Below are 23,391 nucleotides of genomic sequence, written 5' to 3' on the forward strand. Positions count from 1 at the left end.
ATAATTCCCATAGGGAAAAAATCATTTTCCTGTTCAGAATGTGGGAAATGTTTTGAACATAAATCTAAATTGCTTACACATCAGAGAATTCACACAGGAGAAAAGCCGTTTTCATGTTCAGAATGTGGGAAATGTTTTATCCAGAGACAAGACCTTCTTAAACATCAAAGAATTCACACAGGGGAGAAGCCATATTCGTGTTCAGAATGTGGGAAATGTTTTTACCATACGTCAAATTTGCTTACACATCAAAGAATTCACACAGGGGAGAGGCCATATTCGTGCTCAGAATGTGGGAAATGTTTTAGGCAGAAACCAGATCTTCATAAACATCAAAGAATTCACATAGGAGAGAAGCCATATTCATGTCCAGAATGTGGGAAATGTTTCAACCAGAAATCACATTTCCTTATGCATCAACGAATTCACACAGGAGAGAAGCCATATTCGTGTTCAGAATGTGGGAAATGTTTTTACCATATGTCAAATTTGCTTACACATCAAAGAATTCACACAGGGGAGAAGCCATATTCGTGTTCAGAATGTGGGAAATGTTTTAGGCAAAAACCAGATCTTCATAAACATCAAAGAATTCACACAGGAGAGAAGCCATATTCATGTCCAGAATGCGGGAAATATTTTAACTACAAATCAGATCTTCTTAAACATCAGAGACTTCACACAGGGGAGAAGCCATATTCGTGTTCAGAATGTGGGAAATGTTTTAGGCAGAAACCAGATCTTCATAAACATCTAAGAATTCACACTGGAGAGAAGCCATATTCATGTCCAGAATGTGGGAAATGTTTTATCCAGAAACCGGATCTTCGTAAACATCAGAGAATTCACACAGGGGAGAAGCCATATTCATGTCCAGAATGTGGGAAATGTTTTAGGCAGAAATCAGATCTTCTTAAACATCAGAGAATTCACACAGGAGAGAAGCCATATTCATGTCCAGAATGTGGGAAATATTATAGTTTGAATTCAAAACTTGTTGAACATCAGAGATCTCATACAGGGGAGAAACCATTTTTATGTTTAGAATGTGGGAAATGTTATTCCCGGGAATCATATCTTCTTCATCATCTAAAAACTCATGTAGCGATATAGTCATTTCCTTGTTTATTAAAATAATTTTGACAGATTTTACAAGAAAAAAAATCCAACAGTTACAGTCAACTTAAATTCACAGTTTTAGAAGAGAAAGAGAAACAATTTTCAGCACTAAATGATGATTAGGAAATAGAGATGAGCGAATTTTCCATTAGTCCGTGTCATGAAAACCACTAACGCTGCCACCAATCCTGGACCTAAGGACGTGGACACAGTGGAAGCCTCTGGCCTACAAGTGATTGCAAAGCAAACTTCACAGCACACTACATATGGACTGGGACACTGCTTGTTTGTGAGGTGCCAGTGCGTGGAGAAGCAGCATTTTTCCAACGACTACCGCCCTGGGCACCATCCACTGCCACCAGTTGCAGTTTTACAACGCCAGCAAGTCGCCTTTACTTGGCAACACACTGGGACATATGCACATCCAGCTTTCCCAAGTTCCTGAGCAGTTCACTACTTTCACTCTGGCTACCTAGTAACACAACCAAGCTATTTTCTCTCTCAAGATTGTGGGTACGTTAAAGCAACGAAAAATAAACATATTAAATGTTAGATTTAATATCCAAAAGTAGCACAATGCTTAAAAAAGTTACAAATCGAGCAATTACAAAAAGTCATACATAAAAAAAACAGTCTAATAAAAAGAATGAATAAACCTTACATGACTGGACCATGAGATTTCTTTGCGGGGAAGATGCCACCGAAAAGGTTGTGGTACTGAATGGCCATACGCATGTGGTTCTTCGGGGTCTGACCTTGATATACGGTAGAAGAGATATTATAATGGGTCTCATCAGATCCCTCACTCCCTTTTCCGCTGAGGTAAGAAGGAGACGGCTTATAAGATTTGATTCTAATCCAGTTTTATCCCTCATTTCTGATGTGGGTCATATATTTTTCCAAGGAACATTCCATAGAAACAATATGGCCGTCATGTATACATACCACACATGAAAAGTTATCTATTCATAATTCGGGGAGATATTGCGCTCCTGTGGATTGCCAGTTACCAAAACTTTTGCAATTTTACCCAAAGGTGCAAATCTGCTCCCCGATCATGGATATATCCATGGATTCTGTAAAACTAGATTTATAATATAAAAAACCTTAAAATATTGTTCTACATTCTCCCATCTACGCAGTACAGGCAGAATGACTGCACAAGATGAAAGCCCCAGCTTCTGCATTTAATACTCATGTGCCAGTGGAGCCATACAGGGACACATCTGATGGTCCAAATAGTTATCCAACAGTGACAGCTACCTGTTCATTACTCTGTATAAAGACTCCATGTCTGCTCTCCATCAGATAACCTGCTTTAATTAACTGTTCACAGCGGGTGGTGCAGGCAGTGATTCGATTTCCCCAGCCTTTGATCTGCATAACTCCATATATGACAGTCCAAATCAGCCAAAAAATTGTATTCTACCCAATCGATTAGTTAAAAAATGAAAATACTCCAAACTCTCCATTTACCTGGAAAATACGTGTATGACACTCTTAAGGTTTCTGATGACCATATCCAGCCCTTTAAAGCTCTTTAATACAAAGATAGCCTTACTAATGTCAAAATGCCGCTTTTTGCTTTACAGTGTCTCTAATTGTCACTGGCAGATGACATGGTGCGTGTTTCCTCTATATTACCCCATCCTTTACTACTAATGTTACTGGGACTGTCTGTGGTGTTTAAAGTGACACCTAATTATAAACTGATACCCAGAACTGAACTGCATATCCGAGATAAGGCTACACTAACACTTTGTAATGTAGTAGTGTTACGTTCCTGTCCCACGAGTTCATGCCTCTTTTAATACATGAGAATATCTTGTTGGCTTTAGAAGACGTGGATTAATATTAAATTAGGTGATTTCATATGTTTTGTGCAAGTACAATCCAGATCCTTCTCTACCAGTGACTCTCCTAGTTTAACTCCCCTGAGCATACGATAACGGCAGATTATTATACCCAGATCCTTCTTTACAAGTATCTCTCTTAATTTAATTATCCTAAACATACGATGACTGCACATTATTACAATCAAATCTTTCTCTACCAGTGACTCTCCTAGTTTAATTATCCTGAATATACGATGACTGCACATTATTACAAACAGATCCTCATCTACAAGTGATTTCCCAACACGAGACTCAGTAGTTTCATATTTTTTCCAAGGAACATTCCATAGAAGCAATATGGCCGTCATATTGCCAACACGGTACTCAGTAGTTTTACTGTTTTAATATAATTAAAACAGGGAGAGATTTGCTTGTTTATAGTTAGTATAGGTATTCCAGAACATATATACAGTATATATCCAACTGAACTAACAGTCCTTCTGAGGACTAATCCAGCTGCATATAATCAGTACTAGGCAGGAGTTAGGCAGGCAGGCAGTGTATGTGGCAGACTGCAGTGCATATAGCGCATGAGGGTCCATTGAACGTCCTGTCTGCTGCTTCTGTAAAAATTACAGATATTTGTAGACATAGCCCCAGATATCAGGGGCAAGGGCAATTTTTTTTTTAAGCTTAATCCTGGTTATTTGCTTAAAAAGCAATCCAGAGTACACCATTTTTCTGCTCCATTTGCTTGGCAGCACTGCAGAATACAGCCAGATCTGTTTCATATTACAGCGATAAGAATCCAGAAATTTGAACTGAACGTGGAAAATATTGGCCTCCTTTTCCATTCTGTTGCAGTGTGTCGGTCAAGCTATTCACAATAGGTGTCTGTGAAGAATAGTATTAGTAAATTACAGGCCTGCTATTTAAAACTGTAGTTCTCTGTCAGACATCACCTATAACAGTGTTCCAAAATCAGCCATTTCTGCCTTCCATTTCATTGCAGTATGTTGGTCAAGCTATTCACACTAGGTCTCTGTAGCATAATATTAGTAAATTACAGGCCTGCTATTTAAAACCGTGGTTCTCTGTCAGACATCACCTATAACAGTGTTCCAAAATCGGCCATTTCTGCCTTCCATTTCGTTGCAGTGTGTTGGTCAAGCTATTCACACTAGGTCTCTGTGTAGAATAATATTAGTAAATTACAGGCCTGCTATTTAAAACTGTGGTTCTTTGTCAGACATATCACATATAACTGCGTTCCAAAATTAGCCATTTCTCGTGAACGTGGAAAATATTGTCCTCCATTTAAAATGGGCAAGGTGCGTGGCAAGGGACGGGGAAGTGGACGTGATGGTGATGGTGCATTCAGAGGACGTGGCAGTGGGCAAGCTGAAATTGTGCCACAACAAACACCCACATCTTGTCGCTCGACCTTCCTGTCCCAATTACTAGGAGACCACAGTACACCACTACTGAAGCCAGAGCAGTGTCAAAAAGTTGTTGGTTGGATAGCAGATAATGCTTCCAGTCTCTTTGCCACCACCACCACCCTGTCTTCCACACGGTCAAGTCTCAGTAGCCGTGAGTCTGGATCTCATATTCCTCACCCTGAATCTCCTTCGTCCCACCATGCCGAGTGCCCGGAGACAACTGATCCCACACTTGGACACTCAGAAGAGCTGTTTTCACTTTTCCATTTGTAGATTCGGGCCTCTTGCCCGGCCATCTTCAAGCGAGTCAAGAGGAGAACGCGCGTAGCGATGCCCAAATATTGGAGCAGCCACGGTCACACGAAGGCAACAGTGGGAAAGTGCAATTACTGTCACAAGAGGTGGATGATGATGATGATGATGATGAGACACAATTGCCAGAAAGTCAGGAGGAGGGCCAGGGTGCGGAAGTGGACTACAAGGTGGTAAATGATATAGTAACTGACCCAACCTGGCAGGGGGACATTCTGAGCAAGGACAGCAGCATACCGGAAGGGAAGCGTAGCACCACAACAGGCAGGAAGAAGCAGTGTGGTGGCTGGAGACAAGGCGGGAAAGCGTTCCTTATAACGCCAACACGACGGAAGTTGCCAGTACAACTGTTAGGTCTTCCCGAGTCTGGTTGTTTTTTAAAGACTCTGCAGATAACCCCAAAAAGGCCATTTGCACCACCTGCCAGGCCAGCTTCAACTAGCAGCCTGACCACCACCAGCATGATCAGGCACATGGCAGAAAAGCACCCGACTAAGTGGGCCGAAAGCCAGGTTCCAGAAACAGTGGCTGCGGGTGACACCACTGCTTCTTCCGCTGTTGTGCGTGCACGCCAATCCCCTGTCCATGGCGCATGCCAAGATGCCTCCCGCCCTGCACGTGTCTTGCACAGCAAGCACTTCCTTGTCCCAGTGCAGCTTCCAGTTGTCCCTACCCCAGTCCGTGAAACGCAAGCGCAAATACACAGCCAATGCTCCACAGGCCACACTACTAAATTCACACATTTCTCGACTGCTTGCGCTCGAAATGTTGCCTTTTTGGCTCGTGGAGAGGGAAGCTTTCCGCAACCTTATGGCAGCGGCCGTCCCTTGGTACTCGGTTCCCAGCCGCCACTTTTTCTCCCGGTGTGCCATCCCCGCATTACACGAGCACGTGTCCCACATTACCCATGTCCTCAACAACGCAGTTACTGGGAAAGTCAACCTAACCACGGGCACGTGGACAAGTGCTTGTGGGCAGGGACAGTACATCTCGCTGACGGCACACTGGGTTAATATAGTGGAAGCCGGGACCCAGTGGGACCTTGGGACGGAACACATCCTTCCGACGCCGAGGATTGCGGGCCCCGGGTCAGTCAGGGTTGCCCCCACATTCTACAGCTCCTGCACCTCCTCCTCTTCAGCCTCCATCTCTGAAATGACCACATCAGTTGCAAGCTGGAATCAGTGCAGCACTGCTTCGGCAAACCGCACAAGACTGAAGAGGTGTGGACAGCTCTTAAAAAGCAAGCAGATCTGTGGCTGACATCGCTGACCCTACAGCGGGTCTGAGGTGAGGCGAGCTCACACACGTACCATGCCTGGCCCATGTTCTTAATCTCGTGTTTCAGCGGTTTCTCAAAACCTACCTGGATCTGTCGGATCTGCTTGTCAAAGTACGCCGCCTGTGTGCCCATTTTAGAAAGTCAGCTACTGCTTCCGCCGCCCTTGCCATGCTTCAGCAGTGTTTGTAGCTTCCAACTCACCGACTGATCTGCGATGTCCCCACGCATTTGAACTCTAAATTGCAGATGTTGGGAAGGATTTGTGAGCAGAAGAGGGCAGTTGTTGACTACCAGCATCACAAGGCTATCAGTATTCAGGTCAGACTCCACAGATAAGACCTCAGGAGTGGACATGGATGTCAGACATTTGTACCATCCTCCAAAACTTTGAGGACTCCACCAAGATGGTGAGCGGCGATGACGCCATAATTAGCATCACCATCCCGCTTCTCTGTCTTCTGAAATACTCTCTGCTCACAATTAAAGAGGATGCATTGCAGGTGGAGCACGATGAGATGGAGCAAGGAACCATACAGGGTGACTCCACACAGTCCATTCTCATCTCATCCCAACATGGATTGGGTGACAATGAGAAAGAGGAGGAAGAACAGTAGCTAGTTTCCTGCGCTATAGATGGTACTACCTGCACAACTGTCATACCGTCTGTTCAGCATGGATGGCCTGAGGACAGGAAGGAAGAGGATGAGGAGGAGAGCATGGTCAGTCGTCCTCTTGGTGAGAATACAGAAGTCTTGCCTCTTTGCAGTCTGGCACACATGGCTGAGTTTATGTTACGCTGCCTTTCCCGTAACCCTCGCATAGTCCAAATTTTGGATGACAGTCATTACTGGTTGGTGACACTTCTAGACCCATGCTACAAGGAGAACTTTCTGTCTCTTATTCCCCTGCAGGACAGGCCTAATAAAATGGGGCAGTACGAGAAGGCCCTTGTTGCGGAATTATTTAAAAAATTCCCATCTGAAAACTCTGGCGGCAGAGGTCACAGTTCGTTGGACAACAAAGGAGTACAGGCAAGAGAGACACAAATGCAATCCAGCAGAGGCAGGGGAACACTATCAAAGTTCTTGGACAGTTTTCTCAGACCCTCCCACAGGCCATGAGGCGTGCGGTATTCTCCCAAGGAAGGAAAAGTTTCAGAAGATGGTGAGGGAGTACCTTGCCGACCGTACCAACGTCCTCCGTGATTCCTCTGTGCCTTATAATTATTGGGTAACCAAGCTGGACATGTGGCATGAACTGGCTCTCTCCGCCTTGGAGGTCCTGGCATTCCCTGCCACTAGCGTTTTGTCAGAGCGGGTTTTTAGTGCTACTGGTGGAATTATAACCGACAGGCGCATCCGCCAGTCAACTGAAAATGCTGACAGGCTGACTCATATAAAAATGAACAAGGGTTGGATTGGGCCAGACTTCTCAACACCACCGAATGATAGCAGCGTAACATAAACTCAAATACAGTGTCTTTTTTTTTTGGGAGGTCTAACTCTATTCCCATGCACTTCTGTCTTCGCACCCAGACATGGGTATATGCTTCCTGATTTTGTCTATTTGCTCTTGTCCTCCTCCTTCTCCGCATCATCCTCTACTAACATATCACCACCACATGTGCCATATCAACATATCTACGTCTCTTGCAAGGGGCATTGGAGTTCCTCCAAATTTTTGTCAGCCGTTTCTTCACTGCATAGGCAAACACTATGGGAGACACACTTCCTAATAATGGCACCATTGTTTTCAGGAGGCCCTCCGACCTCTACGTCTCTTGCAAGGGGCATCGGAGTTCCTCCAAATTTTTGGCAGCCATTGCTTCACTGCATACCCTATATCTGAATAGCAGACCCTCTCCTTTCTAATGGGAACATGTCGTACTCGTTACTGTGGCCCAGCTGTATGTGTCTTTAAATTGTTAGTGGGGTTTTTCCCAAATTTTGGCAGCCCTTGCAGTCACAACATGGGCATTACCACTATAGGAGACCTGCTCCTTTGTAATGGGAACATTTTTTTTTACTGAGACCCTTGTCTATGTCTCTTCAAAGGGGTATTGGTTTGCTTCCAAATTTTTGGCAAACCTTGCAGTCACTGCATACGGAATAACAGTATAGGAGACCCACTCGTTAATAATGGGAACTACAAAGCATAGCCGACTGCTGGCCCTTTAAGAATAGTAAGGGCCGCCTGATGGCCGTATAAAATTAGTCTTCGTGACTTTCAGAGTCCCTCCATCATAAATGAAACAGGATTTGTGTGATGATGTGTCACACACCACATGGCCAGATAAGGTTGTAAAATTACATTTCCCGGTGAATGCATTTGTATTGGTTGAAAGCAATGCAAAAGTGCAAACAAGCATGAAAAACGCTATGTGTGAACATAGCCCAAGGTGTGGAGGAGCATTTTTGTTTTTGGTTATTTATTTTGCCTTATATACAAGTCATTACCCTGGAAAGGATGTTCCTTAACTTATTTCCCAGGAAAATTCATTTTGGTTTCGTTTTTGTATGCTTTATTGTGAGTCTGTAAAAGTGGCGTAATACCTCTGACAACGCTGTTGACAGCAGTGACCTGGGAGTCAGAAATGCTTCCAGGGTTCTTCCCCATGCTGTTCCCATATCATTTGAGCACTGCTCCCATCAATTTGGGACATTTTTAGGCCCTCTGCAGACAGAAAAATGCTTGAGTTTCCCATAGACTTACATTGGGCTCGTTACTCAGTCCGAGCACTCGAGCATTCCAATTTGCTCAACTCGAAAAATGAGTACCCGAGCATTATAGTGCTCACCCATCACTAGTGGAAAGGGCTTGGATATGAGGTTTGAAGGAGAGATTAGAGTCAAGGGTTACCCCGAGGCCATGAGCTTGCGGGACTGGGGAGAGTGGGTAGTCATTGACTTTGATAGATAGGTCAGGTGGGGGGGTTGAGTGAGATGGTGGAGAGATGATAAATTCGGTTTTATCCATATTAAGTTTTAGGAATCTAGCAGAGAAGAAAGATGAAATAGGGGACAGACATTGTGGGATTCTGGTTATTAAAGAGATGAGGTCCAGAGAGGTAGATCTGTGATGAACCTTGTAGTTCCCTTCACCAAGCTTCTCCACCACCTCATAGGGGTCTTGCCATTTGGACAAGAACTTACTTTCCACTGTGGGAATTAGTACGAGGACTCAGTCCCTAGGGCTGAACTGCCTCACCCTGGCTGACCAGTTCTAGACCCTAGATTGAGCCTCTTGTGCATGGACGAGATGTCCTTTATGATGAGCATCAACTTCACAATCCTCTCCTACATTTGGGTGACATGCTCGATGACGCTCCGGTGGGGCACGACTTCGGCTTCCCAGGAATCCTTCGCTATATCAAGGAGACCCCTTGGATGTCGGCCATATAGAAGTTCCAATGGAGAGAATCCAGTCGAGGCTTGTGGAACCTTCTGGATAGAAAACAACAGATACGGGAGGAGATAGTCCCAGTCTTGACCGTCCTTCTCTATGACCTTCTTAGGCATACTCTTCAATGTTTTATTTAACCTTTCTACAAGGCCATCCATCTGGGATGGTACACGGATGTATTCAGTTGTGTCTATTGCAGGGCCTCATCACCTTACTCATAAAGGCTGTTCCTTGGTCGGTAAGGATCTCCCCCGGTAATCCGGTCCAGGAAAAAACGTGTACCAACTCGCTATACTTTTCACAGAGGAGTTTCTCAGAGGAACCGCTTCAGGGCACCATGTAGCATAGTCAAGGATGACCAATATGTATTTATGCCCACAAGTAGATTTACCAGGGGATGGACCAAGTCCATGGCAATTCGCTCAAGGAGTGTCAGCTCCAGTAAGGGGAGAAATAGGAGAGCAGGGCAGGCCAGGCAGGTGCTGGTAGTGGGGGACTTAATTATTAGGGGAACAGATAGGGCAATCTGTCACAAAGACCGGGATCGTCGAATAGTCTGCTGCCTACCTGGCGCTCGAGTCCGGCACATCGCTGATCGGGTTGACAGATTACTGGGAGGGGCTGGTGAGGACCCAGCAGTCATGGTGCACATTGGCACACATGACAAAGTTAGAGGTAGGTGGAAGGTCCTTAAATATGATTTCAGGGAATTAGGCTGAAGGTGGTATTCTCTGAAATACTGCCTGTACCATGTGCCACGCCAGAGAGGCAACGGGAGATTAGGGAGATAAATAAGTGGCTCAGGAATTGGGGTAGGAAGGAGGGGTTTGGATTCCTGGAGAACTGGGCCGACTTCTCAGTTGGCTACAGGTTCTACGCTAGGGACGGGCTGCACCTCAATAGGAAGGGTGCAGCTGTGATGGGGGGAAAATGGCTAGAAGGTTGGAGGAGTGTTTAAACTAGGGATTGGGGGGAATGTATGCATTTTATAGGTGGGGAAGAGAGTGCAGATAGTGACCTGGGCACAAATAAAGAAATTGGGGGTGGGGTTAGAACAGTCGATATAGTAAGAAGGAATATAGGTACAGAGAGATACATAAAATGCATGTACACTAATGCCAGAAGCCTCACCAACAAAATGGAGGAATTAGAATTAATTTTGTTGGAAAATAATTATGACATGGTGGGGATATCTGAGACATGGCTAGATGAGAGCCATGACTGGGCAGTTAATTTACAGGGCTATAGTCTGTTCAGAAATGACTGTACAAACAAGCGAGGGGGGTGTGTGTTTATATGTAAAATCATCCTTAAAACCCATCTTACGTGAGAATATATGTGAATCTAATGAAAATGTAGAGTCCCTGTGGGTGGAGATAAGGGGAGGGGAAAAAATAATAGATTACTGATAGGGGTTTGTTATAAGTCTCCAAAAATAATGGAAGCAGCAGAGAATATCCTTAGAAAGCAAATAGATGAACCAGCAACTCAAGGAGAAGTCATTATTAGGGGAGACTTCAACTACCCTGAAATACATTGGGGACCGGAAACCTGTAGTTCCAGCAAAGGTAATAGGTTTTTGACAACTGTGAGGGACAATTACCTTTCACAACTGTTTCAGGAACCAACAAGAAGGGGGGCACTGCTAGACCTAATATTAACTAACAGGCCAGACCGCATATCAAATATACGAGTTGGGGGTCACTTGGGTAATAGTGATCACAAAATAATAAGTTTTCATGTATCCTTTAATAAGATGTGTAGTAGAGGGGTTACAAGGACACTAAACTTCAGGAAGGCAAATTTCCAACGGTTGAGTGATGATCTTAGTTCAATAAACTGGGATGATATCCTGAGACATAAAGCTACACAAAGCAAATGGGAGACATTTATTAGCATCCTGAATAGGACCTGTGCACAATACACTGTGTTCCAAATTATTATGCAAATAATATTTTCTCAGATTTTCCCAAATTACCTATATGAATTGCAGTCATTGTAATTTTCCAGTCAAATAACTATTAGAGTACAATTGAAAGGTTTTTGTACAAACTGCCTATGATAACAGGATATTTTTAAAATAATAAAACACTCAAACTGCACTCAAAATGCATGTTCCAAATTATTATGCACAGCAGAGTTTTCAACCTTTTCATTTTAATAAACAAAAATGACAAAAAAATGGTCATTTTTGAAATTATAAGCATTAGCAGGTTATTAAAAACTGAAATCAAACAGTTTTCAACTCAAACCTTTATTCTAGGTGATGTTACATTTGCACATAGGACCCCTTGTCCGAAAGGAGCTTCTGAACTCTCTCGTCCATTGAATTTGTCAGGTTTTGGATGGTTTCTGCTACAATTGTTTTGCATGAGGACAGAATACCCTCCCAGAGCTGTTGCTTATATGTGAACTGCCTCCCGCCAATATAGACAATCCTTTTGATGATGCTCCAGAGGTTCTCAATGGGGTTAAGGTCAGGGGAGCATGGGGGCCACACCATAAGTTTGTCCCCTTTTATGCCCATAGCAGCCAGAGATGCAAATGTGTTATGTGCAGCATGAGACGGTGCATTATCATGCATGAAAATGATCTTGCTGCGGAATGCACGGTTCTTCTTCTTGAACCATGGCAGGAAGTGCTGTTTGAGAAACTCAACATACATTATGGAGTTCATCTTTACCCCTTCAGGGATCCTAAAGGGGTCGACAATCTCTCTCCCCATGATTCCAGCCCAAAATATTACTCCACCTCCTCATTGTTGGCGCCGTAGCCGTGTTTGCATGGGGTGTCCATCAACCAGCATCCTCCACTCCATCCATCTGGACCATCGAGCGTTGCACGGCACTCATTGGTGAACAAAACAGTTCGATGGTCCAGAAGGATGGAGTGGGCATAAAAGGGGTCAAGCTTAAGGTGTGGCCCCCATGCTCCCCTGACCTCAACCCCATTGAGAACCTCTGGAGCATCATCAAAAGGAGTGTCTATGATGGCGGGAGGCAGTTCACATCTAAGCAACAGCTCTGGGAGGGTATTCTCTCCTCATGCAAAACAATTGTAGCAGAAACCATCCAAAACCTGACAAATTCAATGGACGAGAGAGTTCAGAAGCTCCTTTCGGACAAGGGGTCCTATGTGCAAATGTAACATTACCTAGAATAAAGTTTTGAGTTGAAAACTGTTTGATTTCAGTTTGTAATAACCTGCTAATGCTTATAATTGCAAAAATGACCATTCTTTTGTTCTTTATTAAAATGAAAAGGTTGAAAACTCTGCTGTGCATAATAATTTGGAACATGCATTTTGAGTGCAGTTTGAGTATTTTATTTTTTTTTAAATATACTATTATCATAGGCAGTTTGTACAAAAACATTTCAATTGTACTCTAATAGTTATTTGACTGGAAAATTACAATGACTGCAATTCATATACTGTAGGTAATTTGGGAAAATCTGAGAAAATATTATTTGCATAATAATTTGGAACACAGTGTATATACCCTATGGGAATAAACATGTTAAAAATAAGAGGAAACCACTATGGCTAAATAGAGCTGTAAGGGGCGCAATAAGTGACAAAAAGAAAGCATTTAGAAAACTAAAGCAAGTAGGTAGTGATGAGGTATTAAATAAATACAGAAAATTAAATAAATTCTGTAAAAACCAAATCAAGGCAGCAAAGATTGAGACAGGGAGACTCATTGCCAGAGAAAGTAAAAATAATCCCAAAATATTCTTTAACTACATAAATAGTGAGAAACTAAAAAATGATAGTGTTGGCCCCCATAAAAATAGTCTGGGTCAAATGGTGGATGAGGATGAGCAAAAAGCCAATATGCTAAATGATTTTTTTTCAACCGCATTTACACAAGAAAATCGCATGACAGAAAACATGATCAGTGATGACAAAAATTCTCCATTAAATGTCACTTGCTTAACCCAGCAGGAAGTACGGCGGCGTCTAAAAATCACTAAAGTTGACAAATCCCCGGGCCCGGATGGGATACACCCGCGAGTACTGCAGGAATTAAGTAATGTCATAGATAGACCATTATTTTTAATCTTGAAAGATTCCATAATAACAGGGTCTGTACCACAGGACTGGCGTATAGCTAATGTGGTGCCAATATTCAAAAAGGGGACAAAAACTGAACTTGGAAATTCTAGGCCAGTAAGCTTAACCTCTACTGTGGGTAAAATCCTGGAGGGTTTCCTAAGAGATGCTATACTAGAGTATCTGAAGAAGAATAACCTCATGACCCAATATCAACATGGGTTTACGAGGGACCGTTCCTGTCAAACTAATCTGATCAGTTTTTATGAGGAGGAAAGTTCCGGACTGGACCAAGGAAATGCAGTGGATTTTGTGTATATGGACTTTTCACAATCTTTTGATACAGTTCCACACAAAAGGTTGATACATAAAATGAGAACAATGGGGATAGGGGAAAATATATGTATGTGGGTTAATAACTGGCTCAGTGATAGGAAACAAAGGGTGCCTATTAATGGAACATACTCAGACTGGGTCTCAGTTAACAGTGCGGTAACACAGGGGTCAGTATTGGGCCCTCTTCTTTTTAACATATTTATTAATGACCTTGTGGTGGGCATACAGAGTAGTATTTCAATATTTGCAGATGACACTAAACTCTGCAGGGTAATCAATTCTGAGGAGGACAATTTTATATTACAGGAGGATCTATGTAAACTAGAAGCTTGGGCTCATAAATGGCAAATGAGCTTTAATGGGGATAAATATAAGGTAATGCACTTGGGCAAAGGAAATAAAATGTATAATTATATACTTAATTGTAAAACACTGGGCAAAACTGTCACTGAAAAAGACCTGGGTGTATTGGTGGATAACAAGCTCACGTTTGGTGGTCAGTGTCAGGCAGCTGCTGCAAAGGCAAATAAAATAATGGGATGCATTAAAAGAGGCATAGATGCTCATGATCATAATTATACCTCTATACAAGTCACTAGTGCGACCACACTTAGAATACTGTGTACAGTTCTGGTCTCCGGTGTATAAGAAAGACATAGCTGAACTAGAGAGGGTGCAGAGAAGAGCAACCAAGGTTGTTAGAAGACTGGGGGGTCTGCAATACCAAGACAGGTTATTACACTTGGGGTTAGTTAGTTTGGAAAAACGAAGGCTTAGGGGTGATCTTATTACTATGTACAAGTATATGAGGGGACAGTACGAAGACCTGTCTACTGATCTTTTTACTCTGAGGCCTGAGACGGGGACAAGGGGGCATCTTCTACGTCTGGAGGAAAGAAGGTTTAATCATAATCACAGACGCGGATTCTTTACTGTAAGAGCAGTGAGACTATGGAACTCTCTGCCGCATGATGTTGTAATGAGTGATTCACTACTAAAATTTAAGAAGCACCTGGATGCCTTTCTTGAAAAGTATAATATTACAGGTTATATATACTAGATTCCTTCATAGGGTGTTGATCCAGGGATCTAGTCTGATTGCCGTATGTGGAGTCAGGAAGGAATTTTTTCCCCAAGGTGGAGCTTAGTGTTTTCCACATGGTTTTTTTTTGCCTTCCTCTGGATCAACATGTTAGGCTATGGGTTAAGTAGATGGACTTAGTCTTCCTTCAACCTTAAAAACTATGTTACTAGGTTACGTCTGGGCCAATAGAACCTCCGCACAACCCGTTCTAAAGTTTTATCCACGTCCAAATGGTCAAGACATGTGAATGGACCATGTTCATCTTTCTCCGTCTACATGGTCATGGTACCAACAATTGCTCCACTATTTCCTCTCTGACCTTAGTAACCCTGTACAATAAGTCCCCACTCAACATAAAATAGGGAAACCTGGTGTCAGCCCCTGGCTCTTGCACTATAACGTTTAAGACGGTTACATTATTGAATTCCTCCTTTAGAGTTAGCTCCCCATTCTGGGCAGACCCAACATTTTCGCCGGTCACCCCTAAATCTGATATGTTAGCCCCAAGGGTCACTACCTCGTCATCCCCCACAAAGACATAGAAGGGAAACTCGTCAGACTCTGAGTGTGGTGACAGTTCTTTAGGGGCGACCTGGCTCTTAATCGAGCAATGTCATCCTCCCTCAAAAGTCCCAAAACAAACAAAAGTCGTGACCTATAATAATGGGGTGCAGTAAGTCCTAGACCATGCCAATCTCGTAGGACTCAGTATCTGGGCACATTTCAATGTCCACTCTGGCCACTGGATAGTCTTTAGCATCCTCGTGAAAGCAATTGACTTCAACTTTCTTCCCAGGGATAAGCTGGAGAGGAAATGTGGCCCTCACGAGGGTCACCAAACTTCCTGAGCCTAGCATTCCAGTCACTAGCCGACCATTCCCCATTACAGGACAAGCTTGTGGCCCCTTGTTGTGCTGAAAGTTCGCACTGCAATCTGGATACACATAGTATGAACAGTGGCGACCCAGGCTACAGTCCATCTGCCTGCGTCGCCACAGTCCAACAGGGGGCTATATGGCCTGGGCCGTGACATTTCCAGCATATAATATTGCCAGCTGGGACTTTTGGCATAACTTCCACTGAGCCTTTCGACCTTGGACACCCCACCCCTTTTTGGGTCTCTGCCCCCTGTTGGGACCACCAGTGTGGTGTATGCTGCCTCCCCAAGGAACCATCGACCCGCTGATTTCTTTTGAACGTCTGACCAGGTCATCGGAAAGGAGTGCACAAACTGGTAAATTACCACTTGCTCTACCATCTGCGCAGGGGTAGAGGACTTTGCCTGCAACCATTTTTGGACGTGGTTCAGCAAATCAAACATTTGGTAGCGAAGGGGTTTGTCACTGTGATATGCCCAGCGGTGGACCCGTTGTAACCTGACATTGTCACTCTCAAGCACGTCTTTTAAGGCTAAGTCATAGTAGGCCTTCTGGAGCTCCCCCGTTAAGTATGGCACCAGCATTTCCGCCTATTGCTCTAGCTAGAGTTTCTCCCTATCGGCGACCCTTTCAAAAATGGTCAAAAAGAACTGTATGTCATCACCCTTGGTCATTTTCTGCAGGGTTCTCCTTACCGCCTTCAGGATGGGAAAATCATCAGCTGACCTTTGAGTCGAATCTGCCGCCATGCCACGAACCTCTGTTGATTAAGCAGCTTATTTGGCTCCTGTTGCGCCAGCTGTTGGTACTGCTGCTGCAGCTGGGCTTGTACCAGGTGTTTCACTAGGTTCTCCATGCTATCTGACGTTATTTTCTGGCTTATGGCTGCCTTCGCCCAGGGCATGCAGTACCTCTGTAGTAGTTACACGTGTTCCCTGGGAACGCTGCCCGCACTTCTAACACCAATTGTGGGAATGCTACTCACTTTGGTGCGTGGTTAAGTAACACAGGAACCGTTTCCATTTAAATGTCCTTGCTGGGTTATTGGTTCTTCAATAACCACGTCACAAGTATAGGAAAATAAACGGCCTTTCAATGCAGGCAAAACAAAGTAAACCGTTCCAACAATGGCACTTTAGAGACAGTCCAGAACACACAGGCTGGATAGTATCCAGTACACTGGCTCAGTTTGGAGATAACACACAGGAGGACTTCTTACCTCCACACACACAGACCACGTGTCAAAACAAACAGACTCCATTTTACCCTATGGATCACACCCAGGGGTGGGTATGTGGGCAGCCAGGCCTACCCATCTCTCAAGCTGCCCCTTAAACCCTGGTCCAGAAGCACAAAACAAGCCTCTTAGTACTATGTGCACTAGAGCAATACTCCAGGTTTACATCACAGAGGACAACCACCTCTGTGATACATACCTCCCATCAACTATGTGTCCGGAAGCCACATCACATCATCTTAGACCGAGCAAGGTTTTTATGACTGAAATACATACAAACATGTATACAGCCATAGTGAGGTAAATGAAGGTGCATAGAAACTGATAGCTTCTGTGACAGTGTCACTGGTTTTATATGTGAGGGGAGGTATGTGTCACTCAGGATGCTCTCCTGTGTGAACTAAGACCTACTTTATTTTTTCTGCCAGCGTGTTATATGCTGGTAGGCTTACTCTGTTAAACAGACAGTGGGCTACGTAGGTCAACCAGGAGCACAAAGGGACAGATACCCGCTCGCTGGAGAATATAGAGTGTACTAAAATTGTAAATAACCCTGTTGCAAAATGTTGAAATGTTTGTAAAGTTACCTGCATGTTTATTAATAGTGTGTTTCAGTTTCTTGCAGCTACCGTAAGGACTCAAAGGTTATGGACTTTTTATAACCGGGACCTTGTATGGACTGCGTTCGGAGCTTAACCCAGGAATGAACTAAGACTGTGAAGGACTTGGGGTAGGACAGACCCCCACCTGGTTAAGGCTCCCCGTTGTGCTGGTGATATGGACACCCGGTCACAGGCCACACTGTGACCTTAAGAACTCAATTTGTGTGTCGTCTGTCTATTAATGTTTTATTGTTATGCATATTGTCTTTGTTTATTGTTTAGTCCCGGAGTACTAAATTTCACTAGGGGGGAATGTGTCACCCTGACCTGGATGCCACAAGTGTAATTAAAGCTGTGTCTGAGAGCAAGGGGGAGGTTCTCTAGTCAGGGGAACATTAGCATGCAATGCCTCCTGTCTCAGGCCAGTAGGGGGAGCTGGCTGCCCCTATAAAAGCTGGTACTGAGGGCAGGGTTAGAGAGAACTGGACGACCTGCCTCAGCACTGAGAGGTGTCCCAGAGCAGAGAGGGACAGTTGTGTTGCACCTAAGAGGAAGTGTGGCAGGAGGAGAGCCACAAGCCAGAGACAAGAGGCGAAGAGAGCCTGTCTTGGCAGAGAAAAGACTTAATTTTACCAGACTTTGGTGTCTGAGGCTGGAAGGATTCCACATCCCCCAGCAGAGAACCAGTCCGCAAGGGACTGTACATTCCTTGGCCTAAGAAACCTGGAGGCCCTGCCACAACCGAAGGGACCAGTAAAGCCGTACAAGGCTGGGAGCAGAAAGGAACCCACGTTGCAGGCCATACAGGCGAGAATACACGGAAAGCTCGGAAACGTGGGCTGTTACCCTATCAGGAGGAGATAGCCAGAAGGAGCGCAGAAAGCACGGTAGGCCTACACCCTCACCCTGACCAGGGCCAATTTCCCCGTTGCTCTCAGACATCCAGGTCCCCTCCTAGCCGGGACTGTTTGTGGGTCAGTTTACCTGTTTAGTAAAGACCCTGGACTGCAACCTGTTGTCTGTGTGCTCCTTGTTCCTCCAGCACTATCAGCACTGGGACTCTCACTACCATCACTCCCACCATCCACTATACTGCCCTGGGGCCGCACTCTTCCCGTGGGGAGTCACACTACCATAGTTGCACACCTCATCAGCCCCAGCGGTCTGCATGCAGCGGCGGTTACTAATAACCGCAAATCCACGGGTGGCGTAGTCGGACATAAACATCAGCACTAGAGATGAGCGTTGTTCTACTCGAACTGTTCGCCAATCTCAAATTCGAGCTGTTTTGGGCGGTGTTCGAGCCGGTCGGCGAACACGAACAATTTGAGAAAAATTCGGCTGTTCGAGGTTATGTTCGATAACTGTTCGTGCACCAAAATCATAACTGGATTTTTTCTCAGTAATGATGAAAATTAATGTTAATACGCAGTTTGAGTGTACAGCGGGGCGGGGGGAGGGGCAGGGGATGGATCTCTGCAGGAACAATGAAGATCTCCATTTTTTTTTCTCTTTGCCGCATTTGCAGTGGGGAGGTGCAATCTGTCAGCCTATCAGCAGCGCACACACGGAGCGAAGTGCTTTTTTTCACACAAGCAAGGGCATGTGTGATTGGCAGTGTATGTCACATGTCCTTGCCCTATAAGACCAAGCCATTTTCCCCGTCGCCACCATTTTCTCACTGCTGCAGCTGCGTGTTAGACGGCACCGCTGTTGCTGTGTGCGCTATACCTTGTTAATTTCAAGCCAATTTTCGCACAAATATACAGATAGCTTGGGAGTAGGGAATAGTTGTGATTGCAGTCCTTTTAAGGACTAGGTTACAGCATTTCCTACGACTTTTATCAGGCAGGTCTGTGCTCTTAAATAGATAGATTGTGGGAGTAAAGACTAATTGTAATTGGAGTCCTTTTCAGGACTAGGTTACATCAGTTCCTATCAGTTTTTGCCAGGCAGGTCTGTGCCAGTGCTGTGCAAGTTTTTTTCACAGCATTTGGCTGAATCTAGCAAAGCTAATCCTTTTTGGCCTATTGCAGAGTGTGTTAGTCAGTGGAGTAGCCTATCTGTGTTGCAAGATATACCACCTGTGTATAGAATACCAATTTTTTTACTGCACCTAGTGAAGTAAAATCTTTTGGGCATAGCATCATTCTATTAGTCCATCTATACTGACCTCCATCAGGTTGCAAACTGAATATAATTTTTTTCTGCATCTAGCTCTGAAAAAATATTTGGGCTTCTAGCAGTGTGTGGGACTTGGTCTATTAGTCCATCTATACTGACCTCCATCAGGTTGCAAATTAAAAATAATTTTTTTCTTCATTTAGCTCTGAAAAAATATTTGGGCTTCTAGCAGTGTGTGGGACTTGTTCTATTAGTCCTTCTATACTGACCTCCAGCAGGTTGCAAATTGAATATAATTTTTTTCTGCATCTAGCTCTGAAAAAATATTTGGGCTTCTAGCGGTGTGTGGGACTTGGTCTATTAGTCCATCTATACTGACCTCCATCAGGTTGCAAATTAAAAATAATTTTTTTCTGCATCTAGCTCTGAAAAAATATTTGGGCTTCTAGCAGTGTGTGGGACTTGGTCTATTAGTCCATCTATACTGACCTCCATCAGGTTGCAAATTAAAAATAATTTTTTTCTTCATTTATCTCTGAAAAAATATTTGGGCTTCTAGCAGCGTGTGGGACTTGTTCTATTAGTCCATCTATACTGACCTCCATCAGGTTGCAAATTAAAAATAATTTTTTTCTGCATCTAGCTCTGAAAAAATATTTGGGCTTCTAGCAGTGTGTGGGACTTGGTCTATTAGTCCATCTATACTGACCTCCATCAGGTTGCAAATTAAAAATAATTTTTTTCTGCATCTAGCTCTGAAAAAATATTTGGGCTTCTAGCAGTGTGTGGGACTTGGTCTATTAGTCCATCTATACTGACCTCCATCAGGTTGCAAATTAAAAATAATTTTTTTCTGCACCTAGCTCTGAAAAAATATTTGGGCTTCTAGCAGTGTGTGGGACTTGGTCTATTAGTCCATCTATACTGACCTCCATCAGGTTGCAAATTGAATAAAAAAATTTTCTGCATCTAGCTCTGAAAAAATATTTGGGCTTCTAGCGGTGTGTGGGACTTGGTCTATTAGTCCATCTATACTGACCTCCATCAGGTTGCAAATTAAAAATAATTTTTTTCTGCATCTAACCCAGCCAATAGTTTTGGCCTAATACCACAGTTTGGCCACTCAGCTCTGCTCGGTTACCATCCATTGTTTTTTTGTGCAAACAACTCCAGAGTTGTGAATTAGTTAACCACCAAAATGAGTGGAAAAAGGCCTGCTGCTGGTGGAAAGGGGAATAGGCGTGTTGGGAAGGGGAAAAAAGGTTGTGTCCGTGGGGTAGGTGCAGAAGAAAGACCATCTTCCAGCCAAACTAAAATGTCTACTTCTTTTAGCGGACAATGTGATAAGATCCCTTTCTTACGGCCACGCCAATCGCTACAAATTCCAGATGAGGCACAAAAACAGCAGGTGCTTCAACGGATATCAAGTGCTCCTTTAAGTGGGCTCTCCTCCACATCAACTTCAACATCACAAATACTCCAGTCCTCAAAGGTGTCACCCAAATCGCACTTGCTTCCTCACAGCTCCCAAATCTCCAGCTGCCCGTCTGAGTATGAGGTAGAACAGATGGTTGAGTCTGCAGAGCTGTTTACTCATACTATAGCCTGGGAATCAGAGGTCGACTCCAGCGCTTCTGTGAATCCAGACGAGGAAATGATCTGCACTGATGCCCAGAATCTTTATGAGTCGGATCCAGGACCAGACGCAGAAGGTTCTGACCATAATGTAGACCCTCATTCCCAAACTGTAACTCCTGTTGGTGGAGACAATGAGGAAGACGATGATAAGACTCAAATACCTGATTGGAGCGACAACTTTAGTTTTTTGTCAGGGCAGGAACAGGTTGGCTCTGAGGACGACGGGTGTGATAACGCACAGGGTGATGATGATGAGGTCGGAGATCCCACTTACTGTCAACCCACAGTCAGCCAAGAGATGAGGTCAGCAGAGGAGGTGGAGGAAGATGCTAGTGACGACGAGGTCAGGTTGCGCCTTCCTGGACAGAGACGTAGTACTGGAAGCACGTCAACAACTGCATCCTCAAACACAACTCTGCCTCTCACCACAAGTCGTGGTGGCTCTTCAGGTCGCATGGGTGCTAAGCCTTGCATAGCCTGGGCATTTTTTCAGATCGATAAAGATGACCCAACTCGTGTTATCTGTAACATTTGTCAGCAAAAGCTAAGTAGAGGCCAAAAAATACATAGTTTGAGTACTTCATGCATGAACCGGCACATGGACATGAAGCATAAGTTGCAGGGGGAAGCTCAGTGTGCTACAATGCGACCTAGCCGGCCGGGCCAACCACCATCTGCCATATCTTGTGCATCCGCGGCCTCTTCATCCTCTGTGACTGGGGGGACAGCAGTCACACCTGTTTTGGGGCGCAGACCTGCCACCTCTTTACCCGCAACAGCCAGCGTGATTGGCAGGTCATCATTTTCTTTGGAGGTGGTAACACCAGCTGGTCTTGAGCGCTGTCCGACATAGATAGCACCACCTTTGGATCAAGGCAACCTAACATGTCCGCCTGCATCTTCCTCACAGAACGGCAGTTTGCCGGGGACACCCTTATCAACCCCGTCTAAGCACAATAGCCAGCCCTCGGTCCCTCAGATGTGGACAAGTAAAAGACCATTTCCTCCTAGCCATGAGAAAGCTAAGAGGTTGAATTTCACCATCTGCAAGCTCTTGGCTACAGAAATGCTGCCTTTCCGCCTGGTGGACACAGAGGATTTTCGAGACCTTATGTCCGTCGCAGTGCCCCAGTACCAGATGCCCAGTCGGCACTACTTCTCAAAGAAAGGTGTGCCTGCGCTCCACCAGCATGTCGCACACAACATCACCGCTTCTTTGAGAAACTCTGTGTGTGACAGGGTGCATTTCACCACAGACACTTGGACGAGTAGGCATGGACAGGGGCGTTACATGTCACTGACTGGGCACTGGGTAACTATGGTGACAGCAGGACAAGGGGCTGCTGTCCAAGTCTTGCCGTCCCCACGAGTTGTGCGTCAATCCTCTTTATGTCATTTTTCCTCCACTGCTTCTGCCTCCTCAACCTCCTCTCGGTCTTCCACCTGCACCCAAAGCCTGTCTGGTCATGCCACAAGCTTTCTAACTGCGCAGAAGGGATCCTGCACACCTCCTTACTATGCTGGCAGTAGGGCTCAACGTCATCAGGCGGTTTTTACATTGAAATGTCTGGGAAATGTGAGTCACACAGCTGAGGAGTTGTGGTCAGCTCTGGAGAACCAATTTCATGAATGGTTGTCTCCACTGGACCTGAAACCAGGGAAGGCCGTGTGCGACAATGCTGCAAACCTGGGTGCGGCCCTTCGCCGGGGCAATGTCACACACGTGCCTTGTATGGCTCACGTGTTGAACCTGGTTGTCCAGCAATTTTTAGCCCACTATCCCAGACTAGATGGCCTTCTGCAGAGGGCACGGTCGCTGTGTGCTCACTTCCGCCGTTCGCATCCCGCAGCTCAGCGACTTACATCTCTACAGAAGTCGTTGGGCCTGCCACTTCACCGGCTAAAATGCGATGTGCCTACCCGGTGGAATTCAACTCTGCACATGTTGCAGCGACTGTGGCAGCACCGACAAGCCCTGGTGCAATACGTTCTGACGTATAGCCTGGGCCAACGAGATTCAGAGGTGGGGCAAATCACGCTGGAGGAG

At 44.7% G+C, this 23,391-nt stretch overlaps 1 protein-coding gene and 1 pseudogene across 1 annotated transcript in view; one reads left to right on the top strand and one right to left on the bottom strand.

The window, feature by feature from the left end:
- Positions 1–1,749, top strand: part of LOC141182848 (uncharacterized) — a 248,286-nt pseudogene extending 246,537 nt beyond the window's left edge.
- The window catches only part of LOC141182832 (uncharacterized), a 618,372-nt gene that overhangs the window by 530,862 nt on the left and 64,119 nt on the right, over positions 1–23,391 (bottom strand). The gene's annotated exons all lie outside the window — the stretch shown is intronic.

This window comes from Phyllobates terribilis, unplaced genomic scaffold (genome assembly GCF_046119375.1).
Source record: "Phyllobates terribilis strain yellow unplaced genomic scaffold, ASM4611937v1 Scaffold_36__1_contigs__length_13169755, whole genome shotgun sequence".
NCBI classification, from domain to species: domain Eukaryota; kingdom Metazoa; phylum Chordata; class Amphibia; order Anura; family Dendrobatidae; genus Phyllobates; species Phyllobates terribilis.